Consider the following 26780-nt stretch of genomic DNA (forward strand, 5'->3'; position numbering starts at 1 on the left):
TGCGGGTTATATGCGTATGTGGGCTATATGCGGGAATGTATATACGGTAGTCCAGCACCTAATTTTTTTTTATTAAATAATGTTCAATTTTTTTTGGAGCTATGATTAAACGACACTTTTTTTTTACCTGGTAAGCCCGACTGAGCTATTTCAGTAGCGACCTGGCCACAAATGATATTTCAACGTAGTAGCTTATCATGTGGACATTAATAAGTCACAAAATACTAGAAACGTGTGATGTTGATTATAAATATGGAGGGAAAAACTGGAGGACCCGCATGAATATCCACACAACCACGGGGAGAAAGAGAGAGAGATACACAGACTCCAAATAAAGAGCAAGCATCATCAAGGTCAGGGTTAAACCCACAACCTCCTCCATATCAGGTGAGGCAAACGGCGAGGTTGTACTGGACAAATTCAGGTAATAATGTCACCCTGAAGCAAATTTGTGTCTATTTATGGACACCACAGATTCCTCCAATATCGAAAAACACTGAAATAAAATGCCTACAATGTCAACGCCTCACTGAGTTGTGACCCTCTCTTGGTTGTAGACAAACTGTCTGATAAACCAAGGCTGTAAGGGAATGGAGGTGGGGCCACCTGCAGGAAGGAGAGTGGGTCCTGCATGGCGAGGTCAGCGAGCAGCTGGTTGATCTCCCGCTCCAGGCCGCATACTCTGTTCTCGTAGCGAGCGATATCTGCCTGGATGCGGGACAGCACGAAGCGGCCCTCCTCATCTACGCGCTCCAGCGCCTCCCTCTCCTCCTCCCTCAGCTGCTCCCACCTGCGCTCATACTCTCGACTGATCCCCTCCTTGATCCCACGCAGAGACTCCTACACAGAGATGCGATGATGCATTACAGAATCGCTCATCATTTAACACAGTTCAACGTGAAATCATTAATCATTTCTACAGCACTATATATCCATACAGTAGACTTAAATTATGCAAGCATGGGGGAAATGAAACGTATCAATGATAATTAATAACGGGATTCAATTTAATACAATTCACAGGCGAATAATAAGAGGGAGTCGTGAAGCTGCCATCTCTCTCTGTACCTGCACGCGACGGTAGTCGTCCCTGAGCGACTGAGTATGTGATGCTGCTGTCTTCTTGTTTTCCTCTCTCCTCGTCTTCTCGAGTCTGAGCTCCTCCTGCGTGGGGTAGAGGAACAAACGTGCTCAATACTTTCATCATCAGCGTCATCATCAGCAGCAGATGGTCACCACATTGTGCGCTTTCAGATGTGCTTCTGCGGCCATCTAGAACGCTTTTCCATTCGATATTAGAAAGCCACTAGAGCTACGCAATTTTAACCAATCTAAATTGAAAACTTCTTTCTTTAGAACGGCTTTTTGAGTTTAGTTTGTTATCCTTCCCCCGCAACTCCGATTCACACGGTTGACTAAGTACGGTACCAAAGAAGTCAAACATACATACATTCATACAAACTGTATGTATGTATGTGTCTCTGTGTGTGTCTCTCTTCGAGGGGGCTAAACGGGCGCGGGACGGGCTAGAGGGGAGATGGAGTGATGTGGTACAGGAGGACGTGGAGCTGAGTGGACTTGCCGATGACTGGTACCAGCGGTGTCAAGATCGGCCTCAGTGGAGGAGGCTCGTGAAGGACGCTACTGGGCAGTTGGAGGCAGTCGCCCTCCAACAACAACGGAGGGCGGAGGAGCGACGCTCACAACAACGAGCGGAGCGCCGGGTGGCTAAGCACAGCAAGTTGGCACAGTAGGGGGCACAGGTGGTGCATCAGCCAGTCATCTCGGTCATCTCGGTCAGTCGACCCGTGGCAACTGGGTCTGCCCCGTGACCTCCTGCCAGCGGGCGTTCGACACTTCACGTGGCCTCAAGGTGCACATGGCCTAGCACAAGCGTCGTGGTGACGTCACCGCCACTTAGTGGCGAATGGCGGTTGTTGTTGTTGTCTCTCTTTGTATCTCTCCCCCATGTGTGTGTCTCTCTCTGTGTCTCCTTCTGTGTGTGGCGAATGTGTGAGGGAATGAGTATTGTGAGGGAGTAAGAAGGGGAATGAGTGTGTGTGAGGGGTTAGGGGGTGAGTGTGTGAGGGAATGAATGAGTGTGTGGGGGAGTGTGTGAGGGAATGAGTGTATGAGGGGTTAGGGGGTGACAGTGGTCGTGGTGGTGTCCCAGCGCTGCGGCCTGGTGCCCGGGAAGCCTCATTCTCGCCTGGCTCGGCGGCGGGGCTTGGCTCGACATGGCCAGGCCGGAGCTCGAGCTCCGAGGCCGGGGCCGCTTCGGGCTCGGAGGATGAGGCGCTGGGCGTGCGGCCTCTGTGGCTCTCCTCGCATCTCTCGGCCGAGGAGAAGCTCCTGCTATGACGCAGCCTCTTGGCCATGATGGCGTGGAAGAGGCAGTGATGGCGGGGAGGAGGCCGCGATGACGGGGAGGAGGCCACAATGTGGGATGGCCGCCTGAGGCGCGCTCCCAGCGCGCGCTCCCAGTGGCTGGCGGGGCCGTTTGTGGTGGGTGAGAGGCGCGAGCCGAGGGAGCCGACGGGGCCGAGGGAGCCGACGGGGCCGAGGGAGCCGACGGAGCCGACGGGGCCGAGGGAGCCGACAGAGCCGAGGGAGCCGACGGAGCCGAGGCGGCAGACGGAGCCGAGTGGAGGAGGCCGTGATACACTCACTCATCTTACACTGACTCACTCACACATCATACACTGACTCACCTCACACGCTGACTCACTCACACATCATACACTCACTCACACAACCACTGACCCATTCAATCATCATCCACTAATTCACTCATCATACACTCACTCACACTACCACCGACTCACTCACACATCATACACTGACTCACTCATCATACGCTGACTCACACATCATACACTCACTCACACTACCACTGACTCACTCACACATCATACACTGGGAGTGTCATGCTGCCAGCTCTGGCTGCAAGTTTGGTCGTACATGTTATAAACAGTATATCGTTTATTGTTACATTTAAATCACAGTTCCTATGATTATTGTTGTTACATTGTTTTTATAGCGTTATTGTGGTGATTTCGAAAACATATGGTTAATCTAAATTGTGTTATGGTTATTATTGTTTGATTTGTATCACACTGGGATTTTTGCACAGCGTTTTTTTTTAGATTTGCTGGTTTATCCAGGATGTTTCTGTTGCGCGTCTTCGCTTTGAGAGTTCATATTTTGTTTGTTGCGGTTGCACCCGACTTAAGAGCCGCATGGCTCACAGGGGTATTCTTTTCTTTCTTCTTCTTCTTTTCTTTCTTTCTTTCTCTTATATATAAAAGTCTCCATGCGCACGCGCTTGCGGGGGATTTGGCTCTCGGACGGAGGGGTTTAAGACCGAAATAATTTGCCAGCCGGCACGCCCTAAGCCCCGTGGTGGGAATAGGCTATTCCGTTTTCACGTCCGTAAATTTTAAAGTCGTTTAATTAACAAATTAGTGGCATTCTTATTTTAATTATTTACTTATTGCACGACATCGACCGTACCAACTCACGACAATTGCCTGGGAAGGGCGGACCCTGCCAAGTCATGTGCGTTCGCTCCAGCTCACGGGGGACATTTCATTTTATGCGTTTAACATGGAATAAATATACCCATCACGCTGCCGATTTCTCTTCACAGTGTGATGTCCTCTTCCCCCCCCCCCACCCCAATGCGTGCAGTCACTGCTATAAAGTCCTTAGATATTAATTTAATATTAATAAAGCACTTACATAGTACTGTATTATTCTGCCTCGGGCGGGGGGATGGTGGGGGGGGGGGTAGCGGCCCAGCCCGCAGCCTGGCAATGTCTCACCTCCTCCGGCTTGCCAATCTAGGCGAGGCCGCGGGCTCTGCACGGGACGAGACGTCACCACGCCAATGTAAAGTACAATTTTATTGCATCTTTCGCTAAGATTTGAAGGTTTATTGTTTACTATTATTAAACAAATAAGTTTACAAATATTACAATGAAAATGTTTCTGTGCATGTGAGTCGATGGGTTTCTATGTGTGTGGCTCCATGTCTGTCTGTAAGTCCATGTGTGTGTCTGTCTTTCTCAAACGGACAACGCCCCAAGTGTGTGTACACGTACAAGTGTTTGTATGTGTGTCAGTCCATTTGTGTGCATATCAGTCGCTGTGTGTGTGTAAGTCCACATGTGTGTGTAAGTCCATACGTGTGTGTTTCACTCGATGTGTGTGTGTCTAAGTGAATGCGTGTGTGTGAGTCGATGTGTGTGCATGGCTCCATCTGAGTGTGTAAGTCAATGTGCGTTTGTGTGTCTATGTGTGTCAGCAGATGCGTGTGTGTTAATCCATGTGTGTGTATCTAAAAGTAGATGTCTGTGTGTCACAGTCCATATGTCTATGTGTGTGGAGGGCAATGTGTGTGTCAGTCTATGTATGTGTGTGTAAAGTCCATGTGTGTGTCTTAGTCGATGTGTGTGTGTAAGTACATGTGTGTTTACGTCAATGTGTGTGTGAGTTCACGTATGTCTGTGTGTGAGTTGATGTGTGTGTGTAAGTCGCTGTATGTGTGTACGTCGATATGTGTGTGTGTAACTCCATGTGTGTGTATCTAAAGTGCATGTCTATGCGTGTGTGAGTACATATGTGTATGTGTGTAAGTCCATGTGTTTGTGTGTGTGAGTCGATATGTCTGTGTGTGTCAGTCCATGGCAGTCTGTGTTAGTTGCTTTGTGTGCATGGCTCCATGTAGTCAGTGTAAGTCCATTTCTTTGCGTGTCTGTAGGTCCATGTGTGCGTGTGAGTGAATGTATGTGCTTTATTGACCTGCTCAAGGCCGATGATACCATCAGTAGGCCTGGCCTCTGGGTTGTTTTTCATGCTTTCGGAGTCCCTCAAACTTTGCTCACGATCCTTAAGGACCTTCATGATGGTGAGCGGCCCCGCGTCAAACTACGTGGCCATCAGTCAGAGCCATTCCCTCTACACCTTGGGGTGTGACAGGGATGTCCTCTGGCTCCATATTATTTAACATATCTTTTGAGCACGTAGTTCGTCAAGCCTTCAATGGCTGTACCCGAGGAATTACCATATGGTACAGATACAATGGGAGGCTGATCGATGCCTGGGTGCGGTCAAGGGATGCCTCCCTATTGCTCAACCATATTATGTATGCCGATGCTCTGGTGATTGTTGCTCACTGCTGCTCAACCTGGAGCTTGCCACTAAGAGGTGGGGCCTTACCATCAGCCCCACCAAAACTAAGCACCTGCCTGGGTATTTTGTACCATCGAACAATCCACCCCCACAACTCAAAATTGGTGATGCGGCAGTTGTGGAGAGATTGCTGGGATTCCCATACCTGGCCAGTGTGCTCATGACCGGCTCCGGTTTAACAGCAGAGGTCTCACTCCAAATCAGTCGAGCGCCATTATCTTTTCATCGGCGGCGTTACACTGTGTGGAAGCTACCTGCTCTCTCGCTCCGCATGAAGCTCCAGGTCTTCTCGGCCACGGTCATTCCCTCCCTTCTCTACGCTTGCGAAACTTGGATCCCCCTAATGGAACATCTTAGCTGCTTAGAAACATTTAGGATGGCCTGCCTATGATCCATCTTGTGTTTAACCAGGCTGCATTGTGTGAGGAGCTCACAAATCCTTGAAAGATAATGACAAAGTCCCATCAGTGAGCTCCTCCGGCAGGCAAGGCTGTGTTGCCCGAGTCATGTAGCCCGCATGCCCAGCCACCGCATGTGTCTTGCCTCACGGCAGATGTGGAGCGTGCGTTCACAGGAAGTTCCTGTTTTTTTTATGCTAATGTTGGTCACGTGACCAGGAAGTGACGATGTTAGATTTCCACTGTACCACGCGGGCGTCAGCCATTACACAGATAAGTCAAGATGGCGGCACGCATCGCATCTCAGTGAGACCACAGCCGCACTTGTCCATTGTGGGAGCTTAAGAAGCATTATCTGTAAGTTGTTTATATTCCTATAATATTGGAAATGCTGTTGTAATGTTGGAATGACCGTTATAGCAATGTAAATGCCTTTATGGTGCCGTTAAGTTGTTGTAGTAAATACGAGGCCTAGTTAGTAACGAAGCCTGTGACTTTCCTTATTGTGGATGTTACTTGTGATTTAGTAGGTCGAGTCAGACTTGTGCCTATGTTGCGATCCTGAGAGTGATGACGAAGTATCTCATCCACAGTTTAGTGTTAAGTGTAATGCTGTACATTTGGGGTGCAGTGGGATGAATACACTACGTGCCTGTATGCAACGCACCAGCTTGTGCCTTTGTCTAGTTGTTCAGGGGTAATGTGGGGGCCTGGTCCTTCCAGGATCTATTGTTATCTGAGACAATGTTCTGATGCTGTGGTGTTCATTGTGTGGGTGTTTCCGAATTATAACAGATGCTGTTTTCTCACCAGTTTTACCTGTTACAATCAATAAATGACGATCGGAGTTGGACGGTCATCCTGGCTCCGAGGGTTTATTGAACACATGGTTATCTACTCGACTAGCGGTGCAACGCAGCGCACAGCGAGGCCGAGATAGTAAAAAGATACTTTTCTTAAAGCTCCCAAGAAGTCCTGCAGCCAGCCCTGCAGCCAGCCCTGCAGCCAGCTCTGCAGCCAGCCCTGCAGCCAGCCCTGCAGTCAGCTCTGCAGTCAACTCTGCAGCCAGCCCTGCAGCCAGCTCTGCAGCCAGCTCTGCAGCCAGCCCTGCAGCCAGCTCTGCAGCCAGCCCTGCAGTCAACTCTGCAGTCAGCTCTGCAGTCAGCTCTGCAGCCAGCTCTGCAGCCAGCCCTGCAGCCAGCTCTGCAGCCAGCTCTGCAGCCAGCCCTGCAGCCAGCTCTGCAGCCAGCCCTGCAGTCAACTCTGCAGCCAGCTCTGCAGCCAGCCCTGCAGTCAGCCTGCAACAAGCAAGGAGCTCTGCAACGAGTCTACATTAAAATCATGCTGCAAGCATCGCAGCATGGAAAGCCACAGTTCAGCAAGGAGAGATGCTGAAGAAGGTGAACCAAGCAATCCAGGATCTCCCATCCTGCCTCAAGAGGACCAAGGGAGTTCAAGGCCCCAGAGGGAGGTCAGGTTGACGCAATGGGCCTTGGAAAGCTATGAGGCTGAGAAACAGGACCTTGATGCCAGGATACAATGGGCATGGAACCGGGTTGAAGCAGATTTATCTGAAGCTTCAAATGCCTCAGACACAGTGGCCTCAATTCAGCGGGCCATCCAGCGAGTGAATGTGAGCAGCTCAAGCTACAAGCTCCTGGCAAATAGATACATCTCCCTCCTGATGAACGTGAAAACAGATGAGGGCATTGAGGGAGTGCGCAGACAAGAGCACTTCCTCGAACTGCTCGATGATAATGTGCAGGCAGTGATACAAGATGCAATGGACCGTGTGGAGGGCTTAAGAGAGACACGATCTCAGCACTCTGTCTCATCCAGGTCCACCACAAGATCTAAAGCCTCAGCACACTCACATATATCATCTACTGGTATGGCAGCAGCTCAGGCACGCGCCGCAGCAGAAGCAGCAAACGCCCGTATTGCCTACATGGCTGAAGAGGAAGCCATGCTAATTGAAAAGGCTCGCATACAAGAAGAAGCAAGAATAGCAACTGCCGCAGCACGGAGGAAAGCAGAGCTCGCAGAGCAAGAAAGTATATTAGCAACTGCTGCCGCACGGAAGAAAGCAGAGCAAGAAAAAGCAGAGCTTGAAGAGCAAGAGAGTACATTAGTGGCTACTGCCACACGGAAGAAAATTGAGCTGGATGCTAAGTTAAGCACCTTACAACTCAAAAAGGAAGCAGCTCCTGCAATGGCCCAGGCAGAGGTGCTCGAAGCAGCAGCCAACCTGGATAAGGAAGAGAATTGGAGTGAGTTTGGCACTCAGAAACCTGTCAAGGACCGTGATCAACTCACCAGAAAACATATTTTGGACTGGTCTGAACAATGCATCAATGCTCCTCCACCAAACCATACTGAACAAAGGGTGGACGTTCAGGCATTGCCATCTCCACTCCGAATGAACATGAATGCTGTCTACAGGAATGGTGGAAATGCATATCCCGCTCTGGCAGTTAGTCGCCAACTCAGCGTCGCGCACGTGGGGTCAGACGTGGATGCACCAAGTCAGACCCACATTCCAGACAGTCACATAAGGGGATCCAACCAACGTGATCGAAACCCTTTGGGCCCACAGTCCAACGCCATTGCAAATGACGGCATGCTAGGCAATACAGCCAATAATGCCGCCTCACAAGCGCCAGTATGGACACACCCTGGATCAGCAGGACTAGGAGACTTTGCTAGGTACCTGGCTCACCGCGAACTAATCAACACAGGACTCGTTATGTTTGATGACCACTCTGAGAACTATCGAGCCTGGAGATCTACCTTCAGGAATGCAATCCGAAATGCAGACATCTCTGCAAGTGAAGAACTCGACCTGTTGGTGAAATGGTTAGGAAATGAATCTGCAGAGTACGCAAAGAGGATCCGGTCAGCAAACATTGACGACCCCGCCTCAAGCCTGCATGCGGTGTGGGAGAGGCTCGAGGAGTGCTATGGAAGCCCAGAAACCATTGAGAAGGCTCTCTTCAAGAAGTTGCAGAACTTTCCAAAAATCTCTGGTCGAGACAATAAAAGGTTACGGGAGCTTGGAGATCTTTTGATGGAGCTTGAATCAGCCCAGGCTGATCCCTACTTACCAGGTCTCATTTTCTTGAATACCTACCATGGCGTGAACCCCATCGTAGAGAAATTGCCATTTGACGTGCAGGAAAAATGGAGAACAGCGGGTTCAAGATACAAGTCAGAGCATCAGGTTGCATTCCCCCCATTCTCTTTTTTCTCAAAGTTTATCCGCAACCTGGCTAAGACTAGAAATGACCCGAGTTTCATGTTTGGCACCACGGGGATTTCCAGTCCAGATCTCCCAAAAATGGAAAGGACAACGGCGAAACGAGGAACAGCGAGAGTGCCAATTTCCGTGCACAAGACTGAGGTCTCTCCTGCGACATTCGCAAACTCCGTCCAGGCAACCACCACAAAGAAAAAGATAGAGGATCCAGAGAAGCAATGCCCATTGCATGATAAACCTCACTCCCTCCAGAAATGCCGTGAGTTCAGGAGGAAGCCATTGGAAGAGCGGAAGAACATGCTGAAAGAATTTGGAGTGTGCTTCAAATGCTGTGCTTCTACTAACCACCTTGCAAGGAATTGCAAGGCAGATATCAAGTGCAAGGAATGTGGCAGCGACAAACACGCAACTGCTCTGCACACATTTTACTCGAAACCCAGTAGCACTAAGGCTTCCGATCCCGAAGCAGAGCACGGCGGGGAGCAAGGCGAGACCGCCGCACTCACTTCGTCAATCACAACCAAATGCACAGAAGTCTGTGGAGAAGGCTTCAAAGGAAGATCTTGCTCAAAGATATGCCTCGTCCGAGTCTATCCCAAAGGACATCCTGAAAGGGCAGTAAGGATGTACGCCATAATGGACGACCAGAGCAACAGGTCTTTGGCAAGGTCAGAGTTCTTTGATCAGCTAAGTGTAGGTGGGAATTCCTTTCCATACACGCTCAGAACATGCTCAGTACTGATGGAGACAGCGGGAAGAAGAGCGAGCGGCCTCATGGTGGAAACCATAGATAGCACCATGAAGCTAGCCCTTCCTACGGTGACAGAGTGCAACGAGATACCGGACGACAGGAGTGAGATTCCCACGCCCGAAGTTGCACGTCACCACCCACACCTGAAACCCATAGCAGAGTTCATCCCACCATTGGATCACGCGGCACAGATTTTACTTCTGCTCGGCAGGGACATGCTGAGAGTCCACAAGGTTCGTAACCAACGCAATGGACCTCACGACGCTCCCTATGCCCAGAGACTCGACCTAGGATGGGTCATCGTAGGTGACGTTTGTCTGAAGGGAATATACAAACCAGACCACATTAGCACATTCAGAACGAGTGTGCTCACGAATGGACGCACGTCGCTCTTCAAACCGTGCCCCAACCACTTCACGCTGAAAGAGGAACTCGGCGAGAGAAGTCAAGGCTGTACCGTGCAGACTTACGAAGAAACCACCATGACTTCACTTGTGCATCCACCGTCTTCGTTGGAGTTTGTTCCTCCACGTTTCTCCAAGCCAGTCCTGACTGACGGGAAGAAGACTAAGGTGAAGCCGCTGCTCGTCGCTCTGCTGGTGGTCGTGGCGGTGGTCGCTGTGACCGTGGCCTCTCCGTTCCTCGACTCGGAGCTATCGTCCGAGTGGGAATTCTGGAAAGAGTTCCGCGGCAAGGCCCCACAACCGGAACATACCATCTCAAGGCTCGAGCTGTGTGGAGCCATTCTTGCTACAGAGGTGGCGGAACTGATCTTAGACGAATTTGACGTCAAACTGGACGCAGTCAAGTTCTACACGGACAGTAAGTTCCTACTAGGCTACATAAACAACCAAACCAGAAGGTTCTACACCTACATCAGCAACCGGGTGGAGCGCATCAGGAGATCGACGCAGCCGGAGCAATGGAATTACGTTCCAACTGACCAGAATCCAGCAGATCTCGCAACTAGGTCCGTCCCTGCATCTCTGCTGAATCAAACCATCTGGCTGACGGGTCCAGCGTTCCTGTTACGACGTGACGTTGGCCCATGTACTACCAAGGAGACCTTTGGACTCTTAGAGCCCGAGTCCGACAAGGAGATTCGTCCTCTAGTGACAACTTTCGTAACAAATGTGCGACCAAGAAGTCCACTGAGTCCACACCATTTTGAACATTTCTCGAAATGGACGATGCTCGTGCGAGCGATAGCACATTTAACACATATCGCAGACTGCTTCCATCGCCCGATGAGAGGCACCACTGGTAGCTGCAATGGATGGCATTACTGCACAGTGCCACACACTGAAGACGAGCTTTCCAGAGCAAGGAAATCAATCTTCCGCTGTGTGCAACAGGCAGCTTATGCAAGTGAGATCAAGGCCATTAACAAGGGAGAAGACCTTCCTAGGGTCAGCACCCTCAGGAAGCTAAACCCCGGGATGGACAAAGACGACTTGCTCAGGATCGGTGGTCGGCTAGGGAATGCAAAATTAGATGAGAATGAACGAAACCCCCTCATAATCCCAAGCCAGAGCCACATCGCAATCTTACTCGTGCGCCACTACCACGAGAAGGTCAAGCACCAAGGTCGGCACTTCACAGAAGGAGCAATCCGATCTGCAGGGCTGTGGATCATTGGAGCAAAGAGGTGCATCGCCAGCACAATCCACAAGTGTATCCGGTGTCGCAAGCTACGTGGAAAACAGGAAGAACAGAAAATGGCAGACCTCCCAGCCGATCGACTCAGTGTGGAACCTCCCTTCACCTCTGTAGGGATTGACGTGTTCGGACCGTGGACAGTCATCTCTCGTCGCACAAGAGGAGGGCTCGCGAACAGCAAACGTTGGGCAGTGTTGTTCACCTGTATGAGTACACGAGCAGTGCACATCGAAGTCATCGAGTCCATGGACTCTTCGAGCTTTATAAATGCACTCCGGAGGTTCTTCGCCATCAGAGGGCCAGCCAAGCAACTCCGTTCTGATTGTGGAACCAATTTCATAGGAGCATGTGAAGAGCTTAAGATCAATACGGAGAATGTCGAAGATTATTCTGTCAGGAAATACCTTGGTGACCAAGGCTGCACATGGATCTTCAATCCTCCCCACTCTTCGCACATGGGTGGAGCCTGGGAACGCATGATCGGGATTGCTCGACGCATTCTGGACTCCATGCTATGTGATGTCGGGTCCACACGGCTCTCTCACGAGGTCTTGACCACTCTCATGGCCGAGGTCTCAGCCATAATTAACTCAAGACCCCTGATCCCCGTCTCAACCGACCCGGAGTCACCATTCATCTTGACTCCTGCTACACTTCTTACCCAGAAGACAGATGTGCTCACAGCACCTACCGAGGAGGCCAGCACTGCAGACCTCTACAGACGTCAATGGAGACAAGTGCAGAGCTTCGCGAACACGTTCTGGCGTCGCTGGAAAAACGAGTACCTTATGACACTCCAAGTGCGCAACAAGTGGCAGTCTAATAGACCAGACATCCAAGAAGGCGACCTCGTCCTACTGAAGGACAACCAAGCCAAACGGAATGAGTGGCCAATGGGCCGCATCCTCAAGTCGATTCCAAGTGCCGATGGAAAAGTTCGAAAGGTCGAGGTTATGAACTTTCATCAGGCCCATAGTCGAGATAGTACTACTTCTCTCTCGCAAAGATATGGACAAATAAGTCGACCCGTTGAAGTTGTTATACACTTGTTTATGAGATAGGAAATAAATGGTGGTATCTCCTAGATACCAGACGGGGAGTGTCTTGCCTCACGGCAGATGTGGAGCGTGCGTTCACAGGAAGTTCCTGTTTTTTTGATGCTAATGTTGGTCACGTGACCAGAAAGTGACGATGTTAGTTTTCCACTGTACCACGCGGGCGTCAGCCATTACACAGATAAGTCAAGATGGCGGCACGCATCGCATCTCAGTGAGACCACAGCCGCACTTGTCCATTGTGGGAGCTTAAGAAGCATTATCTGTAAGTTGTTTATATTCCTATAATATTGGAAATGCTGTTGTAATGTTGGAATGACCGTTATAGCAATGTAAATGCCTTTATGGTGCCGTTAAGTTGTTGTAGTAAATACGAGGCCTAGTTAGTAACGAAGCCTGTGACTTTCCTTATTGTGGATGTTACTTGTGATTTAGTAGGTCGAGTCAGACTTGTGCCTATGTTGCGATCCTGAGAGTGATGACGAAGTATCTCATCCACAGTTTAGTGTTAAGTGTAATGCTGTACATTTGGGGTGCAGTGGGATGAATACACTATGTGCCTGTATGCAACGCACCAGCTTGTGCCTTTGTCTAGTTGTTCAGGGGTAATGTGGGGGCCTGGTCCTTCCAGGATCTATTGTTATCTGAGACAATGTTCTGATGCTGTGGTGTTCATTGTGTGGGTGTTTCCGAATTATAACAGATGCTGTTTTCTCACCAGTTTTACCTGTTACAATCAATAAATGACGATCGGAGTTGGACGGTCATCCTGGCTCCGAGGGTTTATTGAACACATGGTTATCTACTCGACTAGCGGTGCAACGCAGCGCACAGCGAGGCCGAGATAGTAAAAAGATACTTTTCTTAAAGCTCCCAAGAAGTCCTGCAGCCAGCCCTGCAGCCAGCCCTGCAGCCAGCTCTGCAGCCAGCCCTGCAGCCAGCCCTGCAGTCAGCTCTGCAGTCAGCTCTGCAGCCAGCCCTGCAGCCAGCTCTGCAGCCAGCTCTGCAGCCAGCCCTGCAGCCAGCTCTGCAGCCAGCCCTGCAGTCAACTCTGCAGTCAGCTCTGCAGTCAGCTCTGCAGCCAGCTCTGCAGCCAGCCCTGCAGCCAGCTCTGCAGCCAGCTCTGCAGCCAGCCCTGCAGCCAGCTCTGCAGCCAGCCCTGCAGTCAACTCTGCAGCCAGCTCTGCAGCCAGCCCTGCAGTCAGCCTGCAACAAGCAAGGAGCTCTGCAACGAGTCTACATTAAAATCGTGCTGCAAGCATCGCAGCATGGAAAGCCACAGTTCAGCAAGGAGAGATGCTGAAGAAGGTGAACCAAGCAATCCAGGATCTCCCATCCTGCCTCAAGAGGACCAAGGGAGTTCAAGGCCCCAGAGGGAGGTCAGGTTGACGCAATGGGCCTTGGAAAGCTATGAGGCTGAGAAACAGGACCTTGATGCCAGGATACAATGGGCATGGAACCGGGTTGAAGCAGATTTATCTGAAGCTTCAAATGCCTCAGACACAGTGGCCTCAATTCAGCGGGCCATCCAGCGAGTGAATGTGAGCAGCTCAAGCTACAATCTCCTGGCAAATAGATACATCTCCCTCCTGATGAAGGTGAAAACAGATGAGGGCATTGAGGGAGTGCGCAGACAAGAGCACTTCCTCGAACTGCTCGATGATAATGTGCAGGCAGTGATACAAGATGCAATGGACCGTGTGGAGGGCTTAAGAGAGACACGATCTCAGCACTCTGTCTCATCCAGGTCCACCACAAGATCTAAAGCCTCAGCACACTCACATATATCATCTACTGGTATGGCAGCAGCTCAGGCACGCGCCGCAGCAGAAGCAGCAAACGCCCGTATCGCCTACATGGCTGAAGAGGAAGCCATGCTAATTGAAAAGGCTCGCATACAAGAAGAAGCAAGCATAGCAACTGCCGCAGCACGGAGGAAAGCAGAGCTCGCAGAGCAAGAAAGTATATTAGCAACTGCTGCCGCACGGAAGAAAGCAGAGCAAGAAAAAGCAGAGCTTGAAGAGCAAGAGAGTACATTAGTGGCTACTGCCACACGGAAGAAAATTGAGCTGGATGCTAAGTTAAGCACCCTACAACTCAAAAAGGAAACAGCTGCTGCAATGGCCCAGGCAGTGGTGCTCGAAGCTGCAGCCAACCTGGATAAGGAAGAGAATTGGAGTGAGTTTGGCACTCAGAAACCTGTCAAGGACCGTGATCAACTCACCAGAAAACATATTTTGGACTGGTCTGAACAATGCATCAATGCTCCTCCACCAAACCATACTGAACAAAGGGTGGACGTTCAGGCATTGCCATCTCCACTCCGAATGAACATGAATGCTGTCTACAGGAATGGTGGAAATGCATATCCCGCTCTGGCAGTTAGTCGCCAACTCAGCGTCGCGCACGTGGGGTCAGACGTGGATGCACCAAGTCAGACCCACATTCCAGACAGTCACATAAGGGGATCCAACCAACGTGATCGAAACCCTTTGGGCCCACAGTCCAACGCCATTGCAAATGACGGCATGCTAGGCAATACAGCCAATAATGCCGCCTCACAAGCGCCAGTATGGACACACCCTGGATCAGCAGGACTAGGAGACTTTGCTAGGTACCTGGCTCACCGCGAACTAATCAACACAGGACTCGTTAAGTTTGATGACCACTCTGAGAACTATCGAGCCTGGAGATCTACCTTCAGGAATGCAATCCGAAATGCAGACATCTCTGCAAGTGAAGAACTCGACCTGTTGGTGAAATGGTTAGGAAATGAATCTGCAGAGTACGCAAAGAGGATCCGGTCAGCAAACATTGACGACCCCGCCTCAAGCCTGCATGCGGTGTGGGAGAGGCTCGAGGAGTGCTATGGAAGCCCAGAAACCATTGAGAAGGCTCTCTTCAAGAAGTTGCAGAACTTTCCAAAAATCTCTGGTCGAGACAATAAAAGGTTACGGGAGCTTGGAGATCTTTTGATGGAGCTTGAATCAGCCCAGGCTGATCCCTACTTACCAGGTCTCATTTTCTTGAATACCTACCATGGCGTGAACCCCATCGTAGAGAAATTGCCATTTGACGTGCAGGAAAAATGGAGAACAGCGGGTTCAAGATACAAGTCAGAGCATCAGGTTGCATTCCCCCCATTCTCTTTTTTCTCAAAGTTTATCCGCAACCTGGCTAAGACTAGAAATGACCCGAGTTTCATGTTTGGCACCACGGGGATTTCCAGTCCAGATCTCCCAAAAATGGAAAGGACAACGGCGAAACGAGGAACAGCGAGAGTGCCAATTTCCGTGCACAAGACTGAGGTCTCTCCTGCGACATTCGCAAACTCCGTCCAGGCAACCACCACAAAGAAAAAGATAGAGGATCCAGAGAAGCAATGCCCATTGCATGATAAACCTCACTCCCTCCAGAAATGCCGTGAGTTCAGGAGGAAGCCATTGGAAGAGCGGAAGAACATGCTGAAAGAATTTGGAGTGTGCTTCAAATGCTGTGCTTCTACTAACCACCTTGCAAGGAATTGCAAGGCAGATATCAAGTGCAAGGAATGTGGCAGCGACAAACACGCAACTGCTCTGCACACATTTTACTCGAAACCCAGTAGCACTAAGGCTTCCGATCCCGAAGCAGAGCACGGCGGGGAGCAAGGCGAGACCGCCGCACTCACTTCGTCAATCACAACCAAATGCACAGAAGTCTGTGGAGAAGGCTTCAAAGGAAGATCTTGCTCAAAGATATGCCTCGTCCGAGTCTATCCCAAAGGACATCCTGAAAGGGCAGTAAGGATGTACGCTATAATGGACGACCAGAGCAACAGGTCTTTGGCAAGGTCAGAGTTCTTTGATCAGCTAAGTGTAGGTGGGAATTCCTTTCCATACACGCTCAGAACATGCTCAGTACTGATGGAGACAGCGGGAAGAAGAGCGAGCGGCCTCATGGTGGAAACCATAGATAGCACCATGAAGCTAGCCCTTCCTACGGTGACAGAGTGCAACGAGATACCGGACGACAGGAGTGAGATTCCCACGCCCGAAGTTGCACGTCACCACCCACACCTGAAACCCATAGCAGAGTTCATCCCACCATTGGATCACGCGGCACAGATTTTACTTCTGCTCGGCAGGGACATGCTGAGAGTCCACAAGGTTCGTAACCAACGCAATGGACCTCACGACGCTCCCTATGCCCAGAGACTCGACCTAGGATGGGTCATCGTAGGTGACGTTTGTCTGAAGGGAATATACAAACCAGACCACATTAGCACATTCAGAACGAGTGTGCTCACGAATGGACGCACGTCGCTCTTCAAACCGTGCCCCAACCACTTCACGCTGAAAGAGGAACTCGGCGAGAGAAGTCAAGGCTGTACCGTGCAGACTTACGAAGAAACCACCATGACTTCACTTGTGCATCCACCGTCTTCGTTGGAGTTTGTTCCTCCACGTTTCTCCAAGCCAGTCCTGACTGACGGGAAGAAGACTAAGGTGAAGCCGCTGCTCGTCGCTCTGCTGGTGGTCGTGGCGGTGGTCGCTGTGACCGTGGCCTCTCCGTTCCTCGACTCGGAGCTATCGTCCGAGTGGGAATTCTGGAAAGAGTTCCGCGGCAAGGCCCCACAACCGGAACATACCATCTCAAGGCTCGAGCTGTGTGGAGCCATTCTTGCTACAGAGGTGGCGGAACTGATCTTAGACGAATTTGACGTCAAACTGGACGCAGTCAAGTTCTACACGGACAGTAAGTTCCTACTAGGCTACATAAACAACCAAACCAGAAGGTTCTACACCTACATCAGCAACCGGGTGGAGCGCATCAGGAGATCGACGCAGCCGGAGCAATGGAATTACGTTCCAACTGACCAGAATCCAGCAGATCTCGCAACTAGGTCCGTCCCTGCATCTCTGCTGAATCAAACCATCTGGCTGACGGGTCCAGCGTTCCTGTTACGACGTGACGTTGGCCCATGTACTACCAAGGAGACCTTTGGACTCTTAGAGCCCGAGTCCGACAAGGAGATTCGTCCTCTAGTGACAACTTTCGTAACAAATGTGCGACCAAGAAGTCCACTGAGTCCACACCATTTTGAACATTTCTCGAAATGGACGATGCTCGTGCGAGCGATAGCACATTTAACACATATCGCAGACTGCTTCCATCGCCCGATGAGAGGCACCACTGGTAGCTGCAATGGATGGCATTACTGCACAGTGCCACACACTGAAGACGAGCTTTCCAGAGCAAGGAAATCAATCTTCCGCTGTGTGCAACAGGCAGCTTATGCAAGTGAGATCAAGGCCATTAACAAGGGAGAAGACCTTCCTAGGGTCAGCACCCTCAGGAAGCTAAACCCCGGGATGGACAAAGACGACTTGCTCAGGATCGGTGGTCGGCTAGGGAATGCAAAATTAGATGAGAATGAACGAAACCCCCTCATAATCCCAAGCCAGAGCCACATCGCAATCTTACTCGTGCGCCACTACCACGAGAAGGTCAAGCACCAAGGTCGGCACTTCACAGAAGGAGCAATCCGATCTGCAGGGCTGTGGATCATTGGAGCAAAGAGGTGCATCGCCAGCACAATCCACAAGTGTATCCGGTGTCGCAAGCTACGTGGAAAACAGGAAGAACAGAAAATGGCAGACCTCCCAGCCGATCGACTCAGTGTGGAACCTCCCTTCACCTCTGTAGGGATTGACGTGTTCGGACCGTGGACAGTCATCTCTCGTCGCACAAGAGGAGGGCTCGCGAACAGCAAACGTTGGGCAGTGTTGTTCACCTGTATGAGTACACGAGCAGTGCACATCGAAGTCATCGAGTCCATGGACTCTTCGAGCTTTATAAATGCACTCCGGAGGTTCTTCGCCATCAGAGGGCCAGCCAAGCAACTCCGTTCTGATTGTGGAACCAATTTCATAGGAGCATGTGAAGAGCTTAAGATCAATACGGAGAATGTCGAAGATTATTCTGTCAGGAAATACCTTGGTGACCAAGGCTGCACATGGATCTTCAATCCTCCCCACTCTTCGCACATGGGTGGAGCCTGGGAACGCATGATCGGGATTGCTCGACGCATTCTGGACTCCATGCTATGTGATGTCGGGTCCACACGGCTCTCTCACGAGGTCTTGACCACTCTCATGGCCGAGGTCTCAGCCATAATTAACTCAAGACCCCTGATCCCCGTCTCAACCGACCCGGAGTCACCATTCATCTTGACTCCTGCTACACTTCTTACCCAGAAGACAGATGTGCTCACAGCACCTACCGAGGAGGCCAGCACTGCAGACCTCTACAGACGTCAATGGAGACAAGTGCAGAGCTTCGCGAACACGTTCTGGCGTCGCTGGAAAAACGAGTACCTTATGACACTCCAAGTGCGCAACAAGTGGCAGTCTAATAGACCAGACATCCAAGAAGGCGACCTCGTCCTACTGAAGGACAACCAAGCCAAACGGAATGAGTGGCCAATGGGCCGCATCCTCAAGTCGATTCCAAGTGCCGATGGAAAAGTTCGAAAGGTCGAGGTTATGAACTTTCATCAGGCCCATAGTCGAGATAGTACTACTTCTCTCTCGTAAAGATATGGACAAATAAGTCGACCCGTTGAAGTTGTTATACACTTGTTTATGAGATAGGAAATAAATGGTGGTATCTCCTAGATACCAGACGGGGAGTGTCTTGCCTCACGGCAGATGTGGAGCGTGCGTTCACAGGAAGTTCCTGTTTTTTTGATGCTAATGTTGGTCACGTGACCAGAAAGTGACGATGTTAGTTTTCCACTGTACCACGCGGGCGTCAGCCATTACACAGATAAGTCAAGATGGCGGCACGCATCGCATCTCAGTGAGACCACAGCCGCACTTGTCCATTGTGGGAGCTTAAGAAGCATTATCTGTAAGTTGTTTATATTCCTATAATATTGGAAATGCTGTTGTAATGTTGGAATGACCGTTATAGCAATGTAAATGCCTTTATGGTGCCGTTAAGTTGTTGTAGTAAATACGAGGCCTAGTTAGTAACGAAGCCTGTGACTTTCCTTATTGTGGATGTTACTTGTGATTTAGTAGGTCGAGTCAGACTTGTGCCTATGTTGCGATCCTGAGAGTGATGACGAAGTATCTCATCCACAGTTTAGTGTTAAGTGTAATGCTGTACATTTGGGGTGCAGTGGGATGAATACACTATGTGCCTGTATGCAACGCACCAGCTTGTGCCTTTGTCTAGTTGTTCAGGGGTAATGTGGGGGCCTGGTCCTTCCAGGATCTATTGTTATCTGAGACAATGTTCTGATGCTGTGGTGTTCATTGTGTGGGTGTTTCCGAATTATAACAGATGCTGTTTTCTCACCAGTTTTACCTGTTACAATCAATAAATGACGATCGGAGTTGGACGGTCATCCTGGCTCCGAGGGTTTATTGAACACATGGTTATCTACTCGACTAGCGGTGCAACGCAGCGCACAGCGAGGCCGAGATAGTAAAAAGATACTTTTCTTAAAGCTCCCAAGAAGTCCTGCAGCCAGCCCTGCAGCCAGCCCTGCAGCCAGCTCTGCAGCCAGCCCTGCAGCCAGCCCTGCAGTCAGCTCTGCAGTCAGCTCTGCAGCCAGCCCTGCAGCCAGCTCTGCAGCCAGCTCTGCAGCCAGCCCTGCAGCCAGCTCTGCAGCCAGCCCTGCAGTCAACTCTGCAGTCAGCTCTGCAGTCAGCTCTGCAGCCAGCTCTGCAGCCAGCCCTGCAGCCAGCTCTGCAGCCAGCTCTGCAGCCAGCCCTGCAGCCAGCTCTGCAGCCAGCCCTGCAGTCAACTCTGCAGCCAGCTCTGCAGCCAGCCCTGCAGTCAGCCTGCAACAAGCAAGGAGCTCTGCAACGAGTCTACATTAAAATCGTGCTGCAAGCATCGCAGCATGGAAAGCCACAGTTCAGCAAGGAGAGATGCTGAAGAAGGTGAACCAAGCAATCCAGGATCTCCCATCCTGCCTCAAGAGGACCAAGGGAGTTCAAGGCCCCAGAGGGAGGTCAGGTTGACGCAATGGGCCTTGGAAAGCTATGAGGCTGAGAAACAGGACCTTGATGCCAGGATACAATGGGCATGGAACCGGGTTGAAGCAGATTTATCTGAAGCTTCAAATGCCTCAGACACAGTGGCCTCAATTCAGCGGGCCATCCAGCGAGTGAATGTGAGCAGCTCAAGCTACAATCTCCTGGCAAATAGATACATCTCCCTCCTGATGAAGGTGAAAACAGATGAGGGCATTGAGGGAGTGCGCAGACAAGAGCACTTCCTCGAACTGCTCGATGATAATGTGCAGGCAGTGATACAAGATGCAATGGACCGTGTGGAGGGCTTAAGAGAGACACGATCTCAGCACTCTGTCTCATCCAGGTCCACCACAAGATCTAAAGCCTCAGCACACTCACATATATCATCTACTGGTATGGCAGCAGCTCAGGCACGCGCCGCAGCAGAAGCAGCAAACGCCCGTATCGCCTACATGGCTGAAGAGGAAGCCATGCTAATTGAAAAGGCTCGCATACAAGAAGAAGCAAGCATAGCAACTGCCGCAGCACGGAGGAAAGCAGAGCTCGCAGAGCAAGAAAGTATATTAGCAACTGCTGCCGCACGGAAGAAAGCAGAGCAAGAAAAAGCAGAGCTTGAAGAGCAAGAGAGTACATTAGTGGCTACTGCCACACGGAAGAAAATTGAGCTGGATGCTAAGTTAAGCACCCTACAACTCAAAAAGGAAACAGCTGCTGCAATGGCCCAGGCAGTGGTGCTCGAAGCTGCAGCCAACCTGGATAAGGAAGAGAATTGGAGTGAGTTTGGCACTCAGAAACCTGTCAAGGACCGTGATCAACTCACCAGAAAACATATTTTGGACTGGTCTGAACAATGCATCAATGCTCCTCCACCAAACCATACTGAACAAAGGGTGGACGTTCAGGCATTGCCATCTCCACTCCGAATGAACATGAATGCTGTCTACAGGAATGGTGGAAATGCATATCCCGCTCTGGCAGTTAGTCGCCAACTCAGCGTCGCGCACGTGGGGTCAGACGTGGATGCACCAAGTCAGACCCACATTCCAGACAGTCACATAAGGGGATCCAACCAACGTGATCGAAACCCTTTGGGCCCACAGTCCAACGCCATTGCAAATGACGGCATGCTAGGCAATACAGCCAATAATGCCGCCTCACAAGCGCCAGTATGGACACACCCTGGATCAGCAGGACTAGGAGACTTTGCTAGGTACCTGGCTCACCGCGAACTAATCAACACAGGACTCGTTAAGTTTGATGACCACTCTGAGAACTATCGAGCCTGGAGATCTACCTTCAGGAATGCAATCCGAAATGCAGACATCTCTGCAAGTGAAGAACTCGACCTGTTGGTGAAATGGTTAGGAAATGAATCTGCAGAGTACGCAAAGAGGATCCGGTCAGCAAACATTGACGACCCCGCCTCAAGCCTGCATGCGGTGTGGGAGAGGCTCGAGGAGTGCTATGGAAGCCCAGAAACCATTGAGAAGGCTCTCTTCAAGAAGTTGCAGAACTTTCCAAAAATCTCTGGTCGAGACAATAAAAGGTTACGGGAGCTTGGAGATCTTTTGATGGAGCTTGAATCAGCCCAGGCTGATCCCTACTTACCAGGTCTCATTTTCTTGAATACCTACCATGGCGTGAACCCCATCGTAGAGAAATTGCCATTTGACGTGCAGGAAAAATGGAGAACAGCGGGTTCAAGATACAAGTCAGAGCATCAGGTTGCATTCCCCCCATTCTCTTTTTTCTCAAAGTTTATCCGCAACCTGGCTAAGACTAGAAATGACCCGAGTTTCATGTTTGGCACCACGGGGATTTCCAGTCCAGATCTCCCAAAAATGGAAAGGACAACGGCGAAACGAGGAACAGCGAGAGTGCCAATTTCCGTGCACAAGACTGAGGTCTCTCCTGCGACATTCGCAAACTCCGTCCAGGCAACCACCACAAAGAAAAAGATAGAGGATCCAGAGAAGCAATGCCCATTGCATGATAAACCTCACTCCCTCCAGAAATGCCGTGAGTTCAGGAGGAAGCCATTGGAAGAGCGGAAGAACATGCTGAAAGAATTTGGAGTGTGCTTCAAATGCTGTGCTTCTACTAACCACCTTGCAAGGAATTGCAAGGCAGATATCAAGTGCAAGGAATGTGGCAGCGACAAACACGCAACTGCTCTGCACACATTTTACTCGAAACCCAGTAGCACTAAGGCTTCCGATCCCGAAGCAGAGCACGGCGGGGAGCAAGGCGAGACCGCCGCACTCACTTCGTCAATCACAACCAAATGCACAGAAGTCTGTGGAGAAGGCTTCAAAGGAAGATCTTGCTCAAATATATGCCTCGTCCGAGTCTATCCCAAAGGACATCCTGAAAGGGCAGTAAGGATGTACGCTATAATGGACGACCAGAGCAACAGGTCTTTGGCAAGGTCAGAGTTCTTTGATCAGCTAAGTGTAGGTGGGAATTCCTTTCCATACACGCTCAGAACATGCTCAGTACTGATGGAGACAGCGGGAAGAAGAGCGAGCGGCCTCATGGTGGAAACCATAGATAGCACCATGAAGCTAGCCCTTCCTACGGTGACAGAGTGCAACGAGATACCGGACGACAGGAGTGAGATTCCCACGCCCGAAGTTGCACGTCACCACCCACACCTGAAACCCATAGCAGAGTTCATCCCACCATTGGATCACGCGGCACAGATTTTACTTCTGCTCGGCAGGGACATGCTGAGAGTCCACAAGGTTCGTAACCAACGCAATGGACCTCACGACGCTCCCTATGCCCAGAAACTCGACCTAGGATGGGTCATCGTAGGTGACGTTTGTCTGAAGGGAATATACAAACCAGACCACATTAGCACATTCAGAACGAGTGTGCTCACGAATGGACGCACGTCGCTCTTCAAACCGTGCCCCAACCACTTCACGCTGAAAGAGGAACTCGGCGAGAGAAGTCAAGGCTGTACCGTGCAGACTTACGAAGAAACCACCATGACTTCACTTGTGCATCCACCGTCTTCGTTGGAGTTTGTTCCTCCACGTTTCTCCAAGCCAGTCCTGACTGACGGGAAGAAGACTAAGGTGAAGCCGCTGCTCGTCGCTCTGCTGGTGGTCGTGGCGGTGGTCGCTGTGACCGTGGCCTCTCCGTTCCTCGACTCGGAGCTATCGTCCGAGTGGGAATTCTGGAAAGAGTTCCGCGGCAAGGCCCCACAACCGGAACATACCATCTCAAGGCTCGAGCTGTGTGGAGCCATTCTTGCTACAGAGGTGGCGGAACTGATCTTAGACGAATTTGACGTCAAACTGGACGCAGTCAAGTTCTACACGGACAGTAAGTTCCTACTAGGCTACATAAACAACCAAACCAGAAGGTTCTACACCTACATCAGCAACCGGGTGGAGCGCATCAGGAGATCGACGCAGCCGGAGCAATGGAATTACGTTCCAACTGACCAGAATCCAGCAGATCTCGCAACTAGGTCCGTCCCTGCATCTCTGCTGAATCAAACCATCTGGCTGACCGGTCCAGCGTTCCTGTTACGACGTGACGTTGGCCCATGTACTACCAAGGAGACCTTTGGACTCTTAGAGCCCGAGTCCGACAAGGAGATTCGTCCTCTAGTGACAACTTTCGTAACAAATGTGCGACCAAGAAGTCCACTGAGTCCACACCATTTTGAACATTTCTCGAAATGGACGATGCTCGTGCGAGCGATAGCACATTTAACACATATCGCAGACTGCTTCCATCGCCCGATGAGAGGCACCACTGGTAGCTGCAATAGATGGCATTACTGCACAGTGCCACGCACTGAAGACGAGCTTTCCAGAGCAAGGAAATCAATCTTCCGCTGTGTGCAACAGGCAGCTTATGCAAGTGAGATCAAGGCCATTAACAAGGGAGAAGACCTTCCTAGGGTCAGCACCCTCAGGAAGCTAAACCCCGGGATGGACAAAGACGACTTGCTCAGGATCGGTGGTCGGCAAGGGAATGCAAAATTAGATGAGAATGAACGAAACCCCCTCATAATCCCAAGCCAGAGCCACATCGCAATCTTACTCGTGCGCCACTACCACGAGAAGGTCAAGCACCAAGGTCGGCACTTCACAGAAGGAGCAATCCGATCTGCAGGGCTGTGGATCATTGGAGCAAAGAGGTGCATCGCCAGCACAATCCACAAGTGTATCCGGTGTCGCAAGCTACGTGGAAAACAGGAAGAACAGAAAATGGCAGACCTCCCAGCCGATCGACTCAGTGTGGAACCTCCCTTCACCTCTGTAGGGATTGACGTGTTCGGACCGTGGACAGTCATCTCTCGCCGCACAAGAGGAGGGCTCGCGAACAGCAAACGTTGGGCAGTGTTGTTCACCTGTATGAGTACACGAGCAGTGCACATCGAAGTCATCGAGTCCATGGACTCTTCGAGCTTTATAAATGCACTCCGGAGGTTCTTCGCCATCAGAGGGCCAGCCAAGCAACTCCGTTCTGATTGTGGAACCAATTTCATAGGAGCATGTGAAGAGCTTAAGATCAATACGGAGAATGTCGAAGATTATTCTGTCAGGAAATACCTTGGTGACCAAGGCTGCACATGGATCTTCAATCCTCCCCACTCTTCGCACATGGGTGGAGCCTGGGAACGCATGATCGGGATTGCTCGACGCATTCTGGACTCCATGCTATGTGATGTCGGGTCCACACGGCTCTCTCACGAGGTCTTGACCACTCTCATGGCCGAGGTCTCAGCCATAATTAACTCAAGACCCCTGATCCCCGTCTCAACCGACCCGGAGTCACCATTCATCTTGACTCCTGCTACACTTCTTACCCAGAAGACAGATGTGCTCACAGCACCTACCGAGGAGGCCAGCACTGCAGACCTCTACAGACGTCAATGGAGACAAGTGCAGAGCTTCGCGAACACGTTCTGGCGTCGCTGGAAAAACGAGTACCTTATGACACTCCAAGTGCGCAACAAGTGGCAGTCTAATAGACCAGACATCCAAGAAGGCGACCTCGTCCTACTGAAGGACAACCAAGCCAAACGGAATGAGTGGCCAATGGGCCGCATCCTCAAGTCGATTCCAAGTGCCGATGGAAAAGTTCGAAAGGTCGAGGTTATGAACTTTCATCAGGCCCATAGTCGAGATAGTACTACTTCTCTCTCGCAAAGATATGGACAAATAAGTCGACCCGTTGAAGTTGTTATACACTTGTTTATGAGATAGGAAATAAATGGTGGTATCTCCTAGATACCAGACGGGGAGTGTCTTGCCTCACGGCAGATGTGGAGCGTGCGTTCACAGGAAGTTCCTGTTTTTTTTATGCTAATGTTGGTCACGTGACCAGAAAGTGACGATGTTAGTTTTCCACTGTACCACGCGGGCGTCAGCCATTACACAGATAAGTCAAGATGGCGGCACGCATCGCATCTCAGTGAGACCACAGCCGCACTTGTCCATTGTGGGAGCTTAATAAGTATTATCTGTAAGTTGTTTATATTCCTATAATATTGGAAATGCTGTTGTAATGTTGGAATGACCGTTATAGCAATGTAAATGCCTTTATGGTGCCGTTAAGTTGTTGTAGTAAATACGAGGCCTAGTTAGTAACGAAGCCTGTGACTTTCCTTATTGTGGATGTTACTTGTGATTTAGTAGGTCGAGTCAGACTTGTGCCTATGTTGCGATCCTGAGAGTGATGACGAAGTATCTCATCCACAGTTTAGTGTTAAGTGTAATGCTGTACATTTGGGGTGCAGTGGGATGAATACACTATGTGCCTGTATGCAACGCACCAGCTTGTGCCTTTGTCTAGTTGTTCAGGGGTAATGTGGGGGCCTGGTCCTTCTAGGATCTATTGTTATCTGAGACAATGTTCTGATGCTGTGGTGTTCATTGTGTGGGTGTTTCCGAATTATAACAGATGCTGTATCTGTGTTTTCTCACCAGTTTTACCTGTTACAATCAATAAATGACGATCGGATTTGGACGGTCATCCTGGCTCTGAGGGCTTATTGAACACATGGTTATCTACTCGACTAGCGGTGCAACGCAGCGCACAGCGAGGCCGAGATAGCATGCCTAAACAGCTTTTGTTCGGCCGAATCGAGGGGGCTAAACGGGCACGGCACGGGCTAGAGAAGAGATGGAGTGATGTGGTACAGGAGGACGTGGAGCTGGAGCTGAGTGGACTTGCCGATAACTGGTACCAGCCATGTCAAGATCGGCCTCTGTGGAGGAGGCTCCCGAAGGACGCTACTGGGCAGTTGGAGGCAGTTGCCATCCAACAACAACGGAGGGCGGAGGAGCGACACTCACACCAACGAGCGGATCGCCGGGTGGCTAAAGCTCAGCAAGTTGCCAGAGTAGGGGGCACAGGTGGTGCATCAGCCAGTCGTCTCAGTCAGTCGACCTGTGCCATCTGGGTCTG

The sequence above is a fragment of the Lampetra planeri genome, chromosome 45 (assembly GCF_965212315.1).
Source record: "Lampetra planeri chromosome 45, kcLamPlan1.2.h2, whole genome shotgun sequence".
Taxonomy (NCBI): Eukaryota; Metazoa; Chordata; class Hyperoartia; order Petromyzontiformes; family Petromyzontidae; genus Lampetra; species Lampetra planeri.